Source organism: Lissotriton helveticus, chromosome 4_1 (assembly GCF_964261635.1).
Source record: "Lissotriton helveticus chromosome 4_1, aLisHel1.1, whole genome shotgun sequence".
Classification (NCBI taxonomy): domain Eukaryota; kingdom Metazoa; phylum Chordata; class Amphibia; order Caudata; family Salamandridae; genus Lissotriton; species Lissotriton helveticus.
The window spans coordinates 442,578,938-442,585,629 of record NC_136063.1 but is presented as its reverse complement, the minus strand read 5'-3'; positions in this window follow the sequence as shown (position 1 = coordinate 442,585,629).

The following is a 6,692-nucleotide window of genomic DNA, read 5'->3' as shown; positions in this document are numbered from 1 at the left end:
CCGCAGCGCCACAGTCTCCTTCTCCTGTTTACACCCCACTACTTTGAAGCTAGGGGTCAGTCAGGCGCCCAGGGTCTCCCTTAAACTTCCACAGCGGGGACAAGACAAGGATCCCAAAGGAGGAGTAGAGAAGTGGATTAATTAGGCTGCTTCCCAGTCCAGGAGACCAACCCTCTCACTAGCCTCCCCCCACCTTCCAAGATAGCCTGTCCTCCAGCTGACTGTCACAGGTAGACAAAATGGCTGCCCCGCATTCCGCCTTATATAGGCTGCCCCCTCAGTGGTCCAGAATGGACCAGAAGGTTCTGGAACGCCCTATACTAGTCTATGGACAAGTTCTAGGCTTGGCAGTTAGGGCAGTTGGTAGCCACCATTTTGTGGTTCCAACTTTTCCTGTCAAAACAGGCCTCTGGGCCTGAGGTGAAAGACTATGAGAGGAAAAAGAACACCTATCCCCTTGGCCAACACCTATAAAAACTAGTGGACACAAAAATTATTAAGGGTATGAGGGGCAAAAAGGGGACAAAATAAATAATAAATTGGAGGGACTACGCAAAAAAAACCAGACAGGTCTAACACCCAACTACAGCAATTTGAAACAAAACAGGAGTTAAAAGAGAAGATAAAAGACTTCAAGGTCATCAACACCAAGAATGCGGTACTTAGGTGCTGCAACACAAAGTATGTTATTGAAAAGGGTAAATACTCTGAGGCTGACTTGACTTCCGAAAAATGACCACGGGTGTTTAATTGAGCCTTACAAAAATATTGATATATTTATCAATAAAAATGTGCACACCTCTATAAAGTATTAGGTGAAACTTCCTGCATAATAAGTATACAACATGTCACCCAATAATGTATCTTTTTATTGATTATTGTTTAAGGAGTACATTGTCTACATGAATCCTTTTTGACACCTGTAGACAATGGATGTAGGTGTTAGATGTTACACCAGAGTTCTTATCTTGCTAACAATACTTTAATGACTCGCCCAGCCATGCTGTCCAATTTTCGACAAATGCTGGCGTATAAAGTGTATTCATACATGGGGTGTATTTGGAGGAAAAAGCTCCGGAATCTTGCTTCATGTTTGAGGCATTAAGGTGGTCATTGAGATGGGAGTGTTCACTTAATCTAGCAAAAAGCAGTGCACTCTCTGTTCACCAACTCTTGATTCCCTGCCTCATTTAGAGGTTGGGGAACCACTCCAGTGTGATGGCGTAGTCTTTCCTGTCAAAACCCTTTGTAGCAGACCAGCTTTGATACACCTGGGGGCAGATTTACAAAGATTTCACGCAACCCAGCAAAACAATTTGCTGTGCTACGTTAAACGAAGAGAAGGCAGAAATGCACCATGTGTACTAAGATATGGTGCATAGCTATTCTTCCGCCATGCTGGGGCACTGAGTGCAGCCTAGCACCAATGCAGGCACCCTAGCGCCATGGTGCAAGGGTGCCTGCGTTACAGGCAGGATCGTTTTTGTGCAGGAATGAATACCTCCCACCACACAAAGTCGCACAACACTCCAGGCACACCCAGCCCACAAAGTCGAACTTTGTGCCTGGAACACTTCCACTGGTCCCAATCCAGCCCAATCTGCAATGGACAGCGATGCCACAACAGCTCCCTAAGGTTCACCTGGCCATGAATACATTTTTGGTGCCTCACCAGACCTCTGGAGTGCCTCACTAGGTGGAGTGCAGTCGGGTTCTCATCAGCGGATCCTTCCCCTATTACTGACCGCTCCACTCCACTCGACTCATGACCCTCATGCTCATCTGGCCCCACGACTGGCTCGGACTCTCCCTTCGGCTCCAGTTCCGCTAGCTCCGAGGCCTGTACCCCGTCCTACGGGGCTGAGGCATGTGCCATCAGTTAATATCCCGCTGTCTGGTCCAATGTCACCAATGCTGGACACGGATCTCATTGTTTTATAGGACTTCAAAAAGAATCCTCGATCTAGACCCCGACACGGTGCCCACTCAGAACCAGATATTACACCACATGTGCTGATTATGATATTACGATAATCTGGAAATTTTTTAAAGACCTATATGATGCTAGTGCTCTAGACACTTCCCCAGACATTGGTGTGTGCTCACCTTGCCCAGCTACAGCAATAGAGGACTCTGCCTCATTTTCAACAGTGATCATGAGAGCAGTGGAAGTCCTATACCTCACCTTGTCAACTGCAGAGGTCAAAACCGATGTGCTTACAGAAGTCCTCGACCCCACGCAAACAAACCAGGAACCTCTTCTGCCCTTCAATAAGGCATTAACTGATGTGCTAGTAAGCACCTGGGCAAAGGCAGGATCGTCCCTCCAGTCAGTAGGCAAAAGGCAAGGCAGCATGGTCCTGGGGATCTAGATTTTCTACTTCAACTTCCCACACCTGAGTTTAGTGGTGCATGCATCCATTAGCCGACTAAATCCAAATGCCTTCCCAATAACTCGCCCAGATAGAGTCCAAGCGAATGGAAACATTTGCAGAATATTCACATTTTTGTCCACCAGGCTTTCCTTGAAATCAGTGAATACATCTTATCTCCTGGGCAAGTATGGGCTCGCACTGTGGGACAAAGAGGCAGAGGTTTTGCCAGCTGCCTAGAACGACGTCCAACTCACTTTGCAGAGACTAATCTTAGATGGTCAATAGTGGAGAAATTCACCTTCAGATCTGGCCTAGACATGACCAACAGATTGTGCTATGCATCTTGATCAGCTATAGGCTGGCCAAAAAGCAACCACCTGAAGGTTTGCATGCTCATTCCACCATAGCAAAGGCTGCTACCATTGCACTGGCACGCGGTGGGACCAGCCTTGGACGTCTGCTATGCTGCTGTATGTTCGTTCCTCCATATGTTCACTAAGCATTACTGCCTAGATAGCCAAGTCCGGTGGAATGGTCATTTTGATCGATTTCTTTGTCTCAGACCTCTACACCACCTGTGGAGATGTACGGCTTTGGCATCTATTCACAAGGTGATGAAATGGCAGTTAGAAGTCGTATCAGAAGAACAAGTTACTTACCTTCGGTAATGCCTTTCCAGGTAGACCGTATCAAACTGCAGATTCCTCACCTATTCACCCTCTTTCCCCTCTTCTGGAATGGACTCATACTGTCCATTAATATGGTTCAGTCTATTGAAAACATCTGCTTACTGTCACATGTTAATTTCTAGGGGTTCCACGTCCGTCAGGGTTCAGAAAGAAACTGACGTCCGCATGCAGAGATAGTGTTTATATCGGGACCCCAACGCCATATACGAGGTGGGATGGATCTGTCATGCAGCCACACTATGCCACCTACTGACGCTAGAAAAGTTTCCGAATCCAATATGCGTGGGGATATTCACATGGTGAGGAATCTGCAGTTGGATACTCGCATCAAAGTATGGTAATTCAGCCTTGTTTGACTACTTTCTTTCCTCCCATATGAGAGAGCAATATTTAAAAGTGCGACTTGGCAGGTATCATATTAAAGACAGCAGCCCAAATTAGGTTCAGCAATGGACAACTAATGATTGTAGACTGTGGGCTTTCGCAGGAAACTCTACATTGTTTGCCTAAACCTGCTTAGTGCATATTATATTCTTTTAAACCGCCCCTTACTTAATGTGGGGGTGAGGTCCGCTCATCAGACTCTTATTCTATGTTTATCTGGTGCTTCAATCTAATTATCTTGCCAGTTGATAACGTTTCTGACCATTGCAGAAAGAATGCTTGCATTAGCAGTTTAAACACTGTTATTGCTCTGTTCTTTTTTTTATATAACATTGAGTTATTATTGTATTACTATGTGACTTAAACTTCTTTTCCATTTGGCACTGTCTTGGCTACACCCTGGACAAATTATATATCTAATAGAGACTTCTAGCTGCAGATTCCTTACCTTTGAACTTTCCAGGCGTCTGGCTGGATCTGGAAACTTTTGCTGGGCAATACCCCTTGCACGTGTTGTGGAGTGGCTCCATTCGGCTCCACGTGACGTTATCGACATCTATTATGATGTCGCGATCATCTATATAGCCGCCACCCAAGCACGCAGACGTCAGTTCTTTTCTTTCTGCGCCAGTTAAGCGCCGATCCGGGAAGAGCTACCCCTCTGTCGCTTTTTGATAGGCTTTTTTGACTTTTTGTCGACTTCAGGAGTTTTTTCCAGCTTCGTGTGCGAGGATGTCTTCGAGGAAGACAGAGTTCAAACCGTGCTGTGTCTGTCACCACATAATGACCGTTACCAACCCCCACCTCGTCTATCTCTGGTGTCTCGAGCACAACCACGATTTGAAGTTGTGCTCGGACTGTCGGGCTATGGCTCCGAAGGCCTTACGGGAGCGGGTTATGAAGCTCCTTGCGGCCCGGCAGTCGACACCATCCAGCGAGACTCCCCTGAGGTCCCAGTCCAGATTGAAGAAGAGTAGGTCGCGGGACCATTCCCGGAGCTCCAATTCCTCTTTGTCCTACTCAAGGTCTTTGGGGCACTCGGGGAAGAGGCACAAGAAGGAACAAGTCCAAGCGGACTTCATTTTCGCCTCTACTGTCATCGTCGATGAACGAGGTAAGGAGCACCAACTCTCTAGGCCTGATTCTGTGGAGCCGGAGTCAGGGTTGAATTCGCACCTCCCTCCCTTTCCGGGAGCGAGAGTGACCCCTCTAGTGAGCCTTCGGGCCCCTATTGAATTGTACGCAGTAGGCTCGGGCCACAACGCCTGTGGGGCCTCAGGGATGCAGATCGGGGATGACGCCGGTCCTGCCTTCGCGCCCCCCCATTCCGGTGTTGTATCCGAAGTTGGTGCAAGCCCCATCCTTATCCCCGACCACACGGAGCCGAAACGGCATTGCTTAACGCCGATTCCGACATCATTTGAACCCAGGGGTTCTATGTTGTCACCTGAACACTTTGAAGATGTTTTATGCTCGGGAGAGGAATGGAAGGTGGTCTATGGATCCTTTGAAACACTAGGATGTCTCTGTAGAACAGATGGACTGGTACAGAGTACTTGGGGAGATTGGTGGACAGGACAATTCCCCAGATACTAGCATGCCATGGTGGTTAAGAGGGCAGCCGAGGTCCTCTGACTAGGGTTGCCCTCCGCGCAGGTCAGGACTAATCTCCTGACCAAAGTCCTTCAGGTTGGGGCTTCCACCTGTGAACCACTTTTGCCCTTCAATGAGGCACGGACTGATGTCCTTCTAGGCACGTGGCTTAGCACAGGGGCTCCTGTGACTAGGACAATTGCACGCAGCCATCGCCCAGCTCCGGATGGCCCAAAGTTCCTCAAACACCCCACCCCTGAAAGCTTGGTGGTGCAGGCTTCTACATCCTAGGGCGCGTTCCCTTCCGCCCCTCCGGATAGGGAAGCCAAGAGGCTGGAATCACTTGGGAAGATGTTTTCTTCCGCCAGCCTGGCATTGCGGTCGGTTATACCACATGCTTATTGGGCCATTTCTCCCACTCCCTTTGGGAGATAGTTGCACAAGTGCTGCCACAAGTCCCGGTGGAGGCCAGGGCTGTGATCTCTCAGGCGGTTATGGACGAGAGAGATGCAGCAAAATTCGCCATACAGTGTGGCTTTGACACGACCGATTTCCTGGGCAGAGAGATTTCTTCAACGGTGGCCATGCCTGGCTTCTCCGGCGATATCCAGGCAAATTTGATTGACATGACGTTTGATGGATCTCCCGTTTTTGGGGAGAGGCGGACTCTACCCTAGTGCAATTCAAGGACTTTCGAGCTACGGCCAGATCCTTGGGCCCCTCTTCTACACCTCATGGCCAATCTAGCTTTCGTTCTTTTCATGGCAATCCCAAGTTGTGAGGGGACGTGGACGCTGTTCATTCTGACCAAGGAATGGAAGCCAGAAGTCATGAGCCACCCTGCCCTCGGCAGCCACAGCCTCCATGCACTTGTAGTCTGGCTCTGCAAGACCATACCACTCCAGTTGAGGGAAGAATCATCATCTCACCCAGTTGAGGTCCATAGCATCGGACAAGTGGGTCTTGCAGATCATTCAAGAGGGCTATTCTCTCCCTTTCATTTCCTTCTCCCATTTTGCCAAATCAAGAGCAGCTGGTGAAAGATCATTTAAAGTTGCTCCAAGAGGAAGTTACAGCTCTCCTGGCCAAGGGAGCTATAGAGAAGGTCCCGGATTCAGAAGTAGGCAGAATGCGTATTTTCAAATCCCCATCCTGCTGGGCCACAGGCATTACCTGTTGTTCAAGGTAGGCAACAAGCACTTTCAGTTTACCATGCTCCCCTTCGGCCTTAACAGTGCCCCTCTGGTGTTCACCAAGGTGGTGGTGGTTGCAGCTCTTCTGCAAGGGTTAGGGGTATCAGTCTTCCCCTATCTCAACGACAGGCTGTTGAAGCCACCCTCGCCCCAGGCTGTTGTCTCCCACCTTCAGACTATGGTGGACCTCCTGCATTCGCTGAGGTTCTCTATAAACGTACCATAGTCACACCTAACTCCTTCTCAGATGCTCCCTTTCATCTGAGATATTCTGGACACAGTGCAGTTTCGGGACCATTCTCCTGAGCAGTGAGTCCAGGATATTCAGGTTATGATTCCGATGTTTCAGCCTCTATGCTGGATTTCGGTGAGACTGACTCTGAGGCTGTTGGGCCTCATGGCTTCCTGCATCCTGTTGGTAAAGCATGCCAGGTGGTGTATGTGGGCTCTGCAGTGGG